Source organism: Thalia democratica, chromosome 9 (assembly GCF_965202585.1).
Source record: "Thalia democratica chromosome 9, ktThaDemo2.hap1.1, whole genome shotgun sequence".
NCBI classification, from domain to species: domain Eukaryota; kingdom Metazoa; phylum Chordata; class Thaliacea; order Salpida; family Salpidae; genus Thalia; species Thalia democratica.
The window spans coordinates 39897004-39908131 of record NC_139173.1 but is presented as its reverse complement, the minus strand read 5'-3'; positions in this window follow the sequence as shown (position 1 = coordinate 39908131).

Below are 11128 nucleotides of genomic sequence, written 5' to 3'. Positions count from 1 at the left end.
AAAAAGTTTGTCTTTCAAGCATTTGCGGGCACTTTATTTAAGAGTGTAAATGTTGCAACAATAAATATTTCTGAAACAAACAAAGCACTATGTTTTCGTATTAAAAGATAACACCTGTCATCCTAACCAAAGAAATTTATAACTTAACTAGTTTCATAATGGTTAAGTTTGTGGTTTCAAAGATATAAAATACGTGAGATAAAAGGGCTCTCTAGTAAGAGGGTTGTCGCTCTTCGGGTCAAAAAGTGACTCGAAACTTCCCGAGGTTTTATAAATCCTTAATTAAAATTTCTATTATTTAGTAAAAAATTAATTTTAGTTTAAGAATATGGAAGAAATAGTCGCAAGGCTTAAAAAATAAGTAATTGAATAAAATTAACTTATTCCACAATATTTCAAAACGGGATTAACTAAATCTCATGCTAAATACAGAGATAAAATATACCCTGAGATTTTAAGAATGTTTAAAATATCCTGACTATATAGATACTATCAAAACTGCCGGGAGTTGAACAGAACAAATCTAAAAACCAGTAAGATTTTTCTAACTTGGAAATTTCCTGGAGTGTGTGGTAATGACATACTTGTCTCTACCTCGAGGATAGTCCAATTTCGTTCAGAAACTAGGTTTAATTTACATAAAGTAAACTTCAGGCATTCGTTATAAAAATCGAATTGTTGCAAGAATACTAGTCTAAAAGTCAAAATATTTTGTAAATTAAAATTTAGTGGTCTTTTTCAAATAATAAAATAGTATGAAAACTGTAAATTAAAATTTGTACACAACATTTATGTTTCGATTTGAAAAAACCTATCCACCGATATAAAAAATAAGGCCAGAGTAACGCACATTCAGTTGTATAATAGTTTTAATATCTGTTATTTATCTTTAAACGACATCTAGTAATTTTAAGTGTTAGGTTTGTGATTTGAAAGATTCGATTTAGTAAAGATGTAAATTTTGCAATTAAATATCAGAAACGTCTGGGAGGATATTAATTAGAGCAATCTAAGATTGTACGTCTTGACCCTAGAAAAGTGCTAAAAAAGGGAATAATGAAGTGAAACCAAAAGATTGACTACACTATTGGGCGTATACTATGTTATTGGTTTTGCAACAGGAGTTGCAAAAGCTTGAATTCTATAAATATGGACAATACAGTAAACGTTTAATCCTAATTACCAGTGAATTTAAACATAAGTCACTCTTTTATAAAAGATTAATTTCGTTTATCAGTGTAGATTTGCTAAATCACTCCTAATAATTTAATGTAAATTTGTAGTAATAAAATAATGGTATGAAATCGCTAATTAAGGTCAAAAGATCTAGTGTTATAATTAAAATTGGAAACATTTGATTTGAAAAAAGAAAGCTTCCTTAAAATTTCATTGTGAGTATTAACTTTAGCATTTTATTATTCTTCAATTAATTTTTTTGTAATATCTTTTCATGCATGGTGCAAACAAGTATTTACGTACTTTTTAATGAGGTTTACATACCAATTATATTCGAATAAATGTAATTAATAAAGATTACCTGCTTATAAAACACGATTTTAAAGTAGCTTGTTTGCTAGTATGTTTTAAAAACTTACTGAAAGTAAAACTGAAAGCTATTATCTGAAAACCTACCCAAAGTAGGCAATCAAATTAGTACTGTTAGTATCAACAGGGGAATTTATAAATCGGTGCTTACATAATAGCAGTTAACCATGCACATGTTAAAACAGTACAACTTAGTCAAAAATTATGCAACATATAAATAATTTTAATGAATATTAAACATGGAGTTTAGTTGAATTACACTGAGTTTTTTATCAAGTACTCCGTATTGTTCAATTTAAATCCCTCTGGTTGCTTTAGATATTCCATTTCTAGTTAATATAAGACCTCCACAGCATGGTCCAACAATGATAGATGAACTAATTATTGTAAAGACTAATTGTAGATAATAATGAGATACAACTTAGAGGAGGCTGTTTTTAGGCACGACTTCTTTGAAAAACTATTTAAGGAGTAATCGCGGGCTTGGCAGTTAAACATAACTACTATCTTTAAAAGATTCGTAAATTTCAAAATGCTTAGTTTACTAATAAACTTCGACACAGTGAGCGAAAAAAGCTTTTAGGCTGATTGTTATCCACCTCAAATCTAAATAAATAAAAAGCAAGGCATAAATTTTATGACAAAATAAGTCAGTAGAGCCTGTTCCTTAAGTATTAAAAAGAGCCGACGTAAGTGAATACAATGTTGATTGAAATAGACTTGGTAAAGTAATTATCAGACTGTCCATAAAACTTTTTATAGGATGAACATGATTTAGAACTTCACCACTAACTTGTGATTGATAACGCTTAAAATATAAAATAAACAGTGAATTTCTTAAATTATAGTTTTCTTCTTTTGGGTATCTCCAGTTTCAATTTATCTTAAAATTTATTATAATTAACTGGTAATTAGTGACATAAAGTTTATTAAAACATTTCTTACAGTTCTATTCTTATTTTCAAAAATGGTAAAACTAAGTAACTTAAAATTTTTAATAAGAACAATCGGCTCGTAATTCAATATGATATAACTAAATTTATTTCAAACGGCAATGGTTTCTACAAAGATTGTTCTGAGAACTAGCCTAAAAAATTCTTTTAAATTTAAAAGTTATAAGTACCGTAAAAAAACAAATTATACAGTAATCTACCTTTATTCTACCAACATATGTTTCTGTGTATCAACGAATCAACATACTTCAACTGGGTTCTGTAAAAAAATAATTACTGTAATGAGAGAATAGAAGCATAGAATAAAGTAGGTGTATATATGTTTTCATTAAATAAGATATTTTCTACAGATAATAGTTATTAATAGGTGAAATACTTAATATTATATCCGACTGTTATAAAACTATAATGTTTGTAATTATTAAGTCTAAAATAAGTAAAGTAAGCTAAATTATATAACAAAACATAATATAAACAAACAACTCACGTTAATGTGAAAGACAACTAATTCAAATTTTATTGTTCTTAACTAGTGGTTAATGTTTTATTTTTGTTCAAAATAGATTATATAAAAACTAAATTAATGTTCTTTGAAATACAAATTAAATAGTTTAAATAACCTCATTTACATTGTGACGTAATTATTAGTTGTAACGAATGATACACAGAAACATATGTTGGTAGAATAAAGAAAGATTACTGTATAATTTGCTTTTATTTATATTCCAGTGAAGTTACTTCACTAGGATCTTTAGTTAGCAAACAATTAAACCTAAATTTTGAACAGTTAAGTACCGTAAATATATTAAAGTAACACTTTTTATGAATCTCACCTAAATGATGATAACAAGTATAACTTAAAATGTGTAAATTACCAAACCATATTTAAATAAGAGAAAAACTAACACATCAGCTAAGATATTTCATCTGATTGTACTGGTAAAATTTAATCTAACACTTTTAAATTTCTTTGTCTAGTACAATATTTATAATCAAACAAAACTAAATTCGAGTTCTACATTGCAAAAAGTAAAATTATTTTATTAAATTTATACATACATAAAAGCACTTTTGTATGACTTGACTATATTAGCCAGTAGTATTTATTTCGGCCATCATCAACGAAGTTGAGATGTTTTATGCAATCGATAATAAACAATGAACTTCACCGCAAGATCAACAACAACAGCATCCGAGACAATCCTACAACCGGTTTCGTCCTTATTAGGACTCATCAGGCAGGAATAGTCGCGAGAAACCGCTATTGTGATCTTAAACAAGCGGGCTTAAGTACGAAGTACTGAAGCGACCGTTTGTGGGCAAAGTTGAAAAAATGACACAGCTAAATCATTCACAGCCCAATGTCTCAGACATTGTCAGCTTGTTGTGAGATTATAGTCTACGCTCGTTTGATCAGTTTTAGCCAGTATTTATTTCGGCCATCATCAACGAAGTTAAGATGTTTTATGCAATCGATAATAAACAATGAACTTCACCGCAAGATCAACAACAACAGCATCCGAGACAATCCTACGACCGGTTTCGTCCTTATTAGGACTCATCAGGCAGGAATAGTCATATATTAAAAAATAAAGTTGAATGTTTTTTAATTTCTTCGACATATAATAATAAATGTGCAAATGAAGTATTATATTTATTGTCCGGTTTCAATGGGAAAAAATTACGACACTTTCAAATATAACAAATTAATAAACTGCACTTTGTTTATCTAAATAGAATGAAACTTATTATTCCATTAAGTAAAATCAAAACTGTGATGTTGTACGTTTAAAACTTTTAAGTTAAATGTATAAATGGTAAAGAAATGCTTGTTTGAACAAATTAAATTTAACAAATTCTTCTACGAAGTTTACTTTACTGTTTATATTGCTTCTTGATAAAAGCTATACGATCGCCTATTATATGAAATAAACCATTCATTATGCATTTTTATGCCTAAAAGTAAAAACAATACCATAAATTACTTTTATATCAATATAAGTATACATGAATTTACTAAAAGAAAATGTTGTTAGATTTTTTATAGCAGCAAGACTTAGGGTGGGCAACGTAAGGTTGTAAAACAAAAAAAAAAGGTGAAATTGAAAGTAACTTATAGCACGACGTAATTTTTTGCTTAAAAATATTTTTTACAAGTTTTTTCAGCTTTTCTCTAGCAAAAGTTTTGAAATAACCTCAGTTACAAAAATTAAATTAAGGTTATCATTAAAACTAATTTTTCTAGACAATGATCAAATATTTTATCTAAGATAACTTAGAAAATTTAGTTAGCCAATTCGGTGAGTCCAATAACCACTGAACACCGCATGGCTGTTTGTTGCTATAAAAATATTTATTTATTCTATTATGTTAACAAGTATTTCTTTGTTCCTAAGTTTGCACGTAGGATTAACTGACAAAGGATACAGTTAGGCATGTCCGGTAGCTCCGAAAAAAATCACTTTGTTGGTGATATTACTTTTTATTTCGATTAGATTGTCGCAATATACACGCGATAAATTTATTTAAAGGGGTAGTTGTAAACTGTTTTTCGCAGTTTTCGTGACGTGCTTCCAGTATTAAAAAACAAAGAGTTTTTTATTTTTTGGAGTTGATTTCATTTCAATGCGTATATATTTGCGTTTGTCTTTCAAATACGCGTTAGTTGCTTAGTCGGTAAAAAAGTTAGTTGTTTTACTTACTTGAAAGACGTTTTGTTTACTAGTTTCGAGAAACAAGAAAACGTCTACATTGCGGAGTTGATGTTAGTATTTTATATAACTTTACGATTGTTAATACTTTTTATAGAATTTATTTTTGTCGTGATTTAATAGTTTCTTTCTTCAGAACTAAGAATTATTATTGAAAATAAAGTAAATTGCATTTATTCAAAGTGTGTTTTATTCATAACTTAGGAATAAGTTTGTAACTACATTGAGCTACTTGTAAGTAAAGTAAACCTAGTTAGTTAATAGATGATAGTCAAACATATTTGTCAAAAAGTATATTATAAATATAATTCTAAGCTGATTTTATTACTGTAAAGTAACTAGTCAGAAACGAGAAATATTTAGTAAGATGTAAATATAGATAAGCCATTTGAATTGAAAGTGTACAGCATTCGTTAAAGTAGCTAGATGATCACTAAAAAATTTACTGATTAAAACCTTAACATAAAACAGTAGTAATTTAAAAAAAAATTAGTAAAGGTCTTAAAAATTGCAGTTTATTGTCAAATATTAAAACCTTCCTTTGAATGGTTATTCTAATTTACATTCAAATATTTTTCACAATTTTAAGATAGATAACTCTAAAATTAAAACCAGTTTTTACAATAAAAATGAGTTAAGATACTAAATATGTAAATATTGGATAGCGTAATACTAATGTTTAGTTTGTGCTGGTTTTTGTGGACAAAATGTTGTTGATGAAACCTAACATTCTAAAAGTAGGTAAATAAAATCTTTGTGACGTAATAAAATACTTAAAAACAAAATAAGACTGCTTGTTACTGAATAAATTACAATCAGTTTGTATTATGAGCAAATTTTTCTAGCTTGAAAAGGTTTGAACCAAGAACTAGAAGAATTTATTAAAAAATTATAGTGCTTTTTCTATACACAACATGCAAGACGTTAAACTTTTTTCAAATTATGTCGATAACAGAAAAATTTTTTGTACACCAGGTCTTTCGATCAAATGATTTTAGCTCTTTTTTTTTGTCGTTCAATAAACAATAATACAACTAAATTTCAATAAGTTTGGAAAGTTTTTAATACTTTAATGTAATTAATCACAAACGAGAGTAAAATTAAAACATAAACTTGGAAAAAATATTTAAAACTTATGAAAATAGATCTCTAAAATATTTACTGATTAAAAGATGGGTTCGGAACAGGAGTATTTTTAGAAAAAGCTAGTTGAAAACTTTAAAATAGTCATTTATTCTTCTTACAATTAAAAGTGTTATATGATTTGCATAACTATTCGAAACGGAGTTTAGTTTTGTTGTTTAATAACTTAATAACCAAAGCCGATTTTAGTTTGAAACAATTAAAAAATATAAATTTAACGTTTTAGAATTTAACTTAATAAAAACTTCATCTCTTATGTTAACTTTAAACTAAATTCTCTTTATGACAAAGAAAAAAAACTTCCGTTGTTAGCAAATATTTCTATGACGTAATAAGCGACTAAACACAAAATATAACTTTTTGTTGCCGACTAAATAAAAGTCAGTTTTTATTTAATATCAAGTTGTTCTTGGTACGTTAATTTGACCCAAGAACTAGACTGACTGAAAAAGTAATAGTGTTGTTAGTCTATCTACATAAAACTAAACTTCAATATTAAAATAATTTATTATTAAAATATCTTCTATTTTAAACTGAAGACACTTGAATTTATGATGAGAAATCTGGATTGACGATGGGGGGTTTGATCTGGTGATCATGATCGATGCTCGAATTAGGTAACCATTCCCACCCACCCCAAGTGTTTTAATTTGACTTACATTTTTTTCAAAAGCTTGCTATTGTTGTATATTTATTGAAACGTCATAAAGTTATCATCTGTATTTTGACAAAAGTAAACATCGTAGACCATTTATTTAAGCAGTAAGTAGATCGAAAAACTATCGAAAATACTTTGAGCCATTTTGACAATTCAAGATTGTCAAAACAGCAGCTTGTTTAGAATCAATGAGCATACTAAAATATTTACTATATTTAGGAGACCTTGTTTGTTATTTTAAAAGTATTACGTCACAGAGGTAACAGTTTTAAGATATAATTTAAAGCTACCGACATTTGTTTAAAGTGTTTCATAGCGAAGTTTTGGTTTTCTTTACTAATTGTTTTATGCTATAAGTCAAGATTGACACTTAAGTATATTATATTGTAGTAGTCTGATTTGAAATAACTTACTTTTTGAGTTCTTTATAGCTAAACTACATTATTATTCTTTATTTTAGTTGCTATTTTCATTTTTAAAGTCAGTAAAAAATTAAATTATATTAGGTAAAACCCTTTGAAAATCATCTTTCAAAGCTGCTTCAAATCAAAAAAAATTAGAAGCATAGTTTTTATTTATCTTAAGCAAAGGTCTAATTTTTTACAAAAACTTACTTTAAGTCAGACTATTAATCATTAAGACAATCTTGAATAGATGATTTCATACTGAATCTAACAGAAAAAATTTCTTAGCTAAAAGAACTAGTATTAATATCATACTTAGAGAAAACTTCATTTGTGTTTGATTTTTACTTTACTAACTATAAAAATTAACTCTATACCTTGTGTTTATTGTATTAAGAAACAATTTTTGTTGTAAGAAATTTTATCTTAATGTATGTTAATTGTACAAAACTTTTGTTTATATTTATGTAAACTCACTTTGACTGGTTTTAATTTGTACGTTTTAAAGTGAGACTATTTTAAATAATGATAGAACGTAGAAAATAAGTTAATGACTAAATATGTTTTTTACTTAGGCTGTCACATAAAGTGAAACATTAAAATTTATTTTAATTAATGTTTCAATAAAAGCTCTAAAATTTTTTAAAAGTATTTATATGCTTTGTGTTTGATTTTCAGAGTTAAACTAAACTCTCTACATAATTCGTTAAAGTTATTAACAAATATATATTTTTTTGAATATCATCTTTCTATTCAGATCATTTAACTGCATATAAATTAGATTGATCACTTTTTGTTGAATAATTTTAGTAACTATTACTTGCTTATAAAAACAATTTTTTAATAAGGTTTTATTGAAATAACTGACCCAAATAATTTATGGTGCATTAACCTTTATTATGAATGACTACTTTTTATTGTTACTGAACGTTGTTAAAGAAATAATACTTATAACTTAAAAAACAACAGGTGTTGCATAGATTATGTTTTTGTAGTTATTTATTTTGAGCATAAACATATACCATAAAAATGAAACAATTTTTTGTGCTTCATTGAACCAAGTACAATAGTTACATCACATAATAATAAAATAAGAAAGGCTAAATTGGTAAACATCAAGTGATGGATATGGTATTGTATAAAAAAATATTTGTTTGTTACAGTTGGTCAAAGATTGTTAATTTCTAACAAAGCATAAAAAGAATTAAAAAATAAACTTTTTATTGTATGGTGAGGTTTAATCATTCATTAACATTAAAATTATAAAAATAATTCTTTGAAAAAAATTAATAAAAAATAATTGTGTTTAATTTCTACAGTTACTAATTATTTATATATTTGTTGCTTTTCTAAACCTATGATTTGTATTTAAAATAAAGTTTATATTTTAAAAGTTAAAAATACAATTAGGTTTTCTACAACATTTAGTTTTTAAAATAATAAGTTTATTATGAACTTGCAAAAATAAATACTCATTCTGCAAACAAATACGCTTTGTTGTAATAAAACAAATAAAAAAGATAAACAAATATTTTAATATTTAACAAACATCATTTAATATAAAAATGCTATTTTACAGTATTAAGTTTTTTTTTAATTCTCAATGTATAAATTGAATATTGTAATGTACATAATATTTTATTTTTAAGCTACTATTACAACCAAACCACAAAAATGTTCTACAAAATATACAAATTTAAGTTGAACATATTTTTCAATACTTTACGCTACTAAAATTTAAAAAGGTTAACCTTATTAAGCAAATGTTAATTAAATAAAAAGTTATTTATAGAGACATTTTTAGAAGTAGTATGTATATTTGTTTGTGCTTTGTATAATTGAAATTTTTAAGTTTAAGTAATATATGATGAAACAACAAACAAATACTTTTATAAAAACTTTATGTTTAAAAATTTTTTTTTCGCTTTTATTTTAAAAATTAATTAGTTTGAAATCTTGGACTAAAATAATTTACTCAACCTATATACTTAAAAAATTTTAAACTATCTTTTGTGTTCATACTAAATCGAACATTTATTACAAAACAAACTTAAATCAATATAAACTTATTTGCTTACCATCACTTAAGATTCTAAATAAACAAAAAGTTAACAATACCTTAAAGAAACAAAAACATTATTCCATACTACAATTTATGAGAAAACATCCCTACTTTATTTGAACTGTAATCTTAAAACCAGTTTGAAATAACAAACTTATACAAAAGATTAAATTTTCTATTTACATAACATCTAGATTTATTCAACTTGTATCTTATTGTTTGACTTTTGTGATATTAAATAAATAACGTCTTAAAATGTGGTTTTAGAAATGTAAGAAAATATAAATTGTTTTCTGATATTGAAATAGGTATGAGTAACCATATAATCAAGTTATAGTGTAAAAAAGTTGCAAAACTTCAATAATTAAATTTAATACTAAAAAATTTTAACCTTGAAAATAAAACAGATTTGTATTAAAAATATTAAATTAAATTTTAGTTTAACAGCTGTAAACTTTATAGATTTTTTAAGCTATAACTTTTAGCTATTTATAATTGTATTTTATTTAATTACCCATAATTTAACTGAATAAGACTTTAATTTCTACATCTTCGTATTTTTGAAAACAATTTTTGTTTTTACCAAGTTAAATAAATAAATCAATGAAATATAACAAAAAACTAAACAAATGACTTTTACGACTTAATTTAAACAATAAAACTTATTTTTTACTTTTCCAGTCATAATTTTACAGTTTACGTAAATAAAAAACTCCAAATAAAGTTCAATTTATATTTTATTAACTGGTTTTAAAAACAATGAACAACAAATTCTTATTTTAAGTACGTTTTTCAAAATTATAGCACCAAAAAAACATTAAAATTTTAATATAATTTGTAACACAGTGTGAAAAAGATCGCTTAAAATGATAAACTTGTTTTATTTTAATTAAATATATTACAAAACTATACTAAATTTTATAAGAATAAAGTGTTTAATCAAATCTTATTTGTAAAAACTTAAGTACTTAAAAGAAAACACTTATATTAAAGGCAATTCAAAACATCTTTCAAAGTCATACGGTTTTTAATAAAATAAAAACAATTTAAACAAACAATATAAAATCGACATATACTCATATACCAATACAAAACAAGCCAAGAAAAGCAAAAAGTAATGAATTGATTTATAACATAGCCTAAAGCAGGAAAATAGTAAGTTATGTAATTTATTTAAATTCCGGAAAAGTTACTATTTTTATACCTTGTAAACTTGTATTTCTATTTGTTTATATTTAGGCAAAATTTGTGTTTAAAGTTAATGTAACCACTAATTAGCGTTTTAAAATAATTAAAATGAAGTTTAAGAAAAACTCTTTTTTTAAATTTATCAAATACGAAAAAAAAAATTGAACTTTGTTATTAGTTTAAAAAAACTTAATTTTTTTTTTTCAAAATAAACTTGTAGCTTTTTTAATTTTTTTTACACATTAGAAAGCCTCAAACGCTGAAGTATAATTCTCTTTTGCAGTTTTTAATCAATTATTGATAAGTTATCTAATTTTGTTGAAATGCTAACAAGAATGTTTGAAATAAAATAATTTGAAGTTGTATTAAAATTAAAGTTTCAAATTTTAATCTTTTTTAAACTCAATGAAGTATGAAATTGCATGTTTACAAAATACAGTAATTACATTATAAAATATAATTTA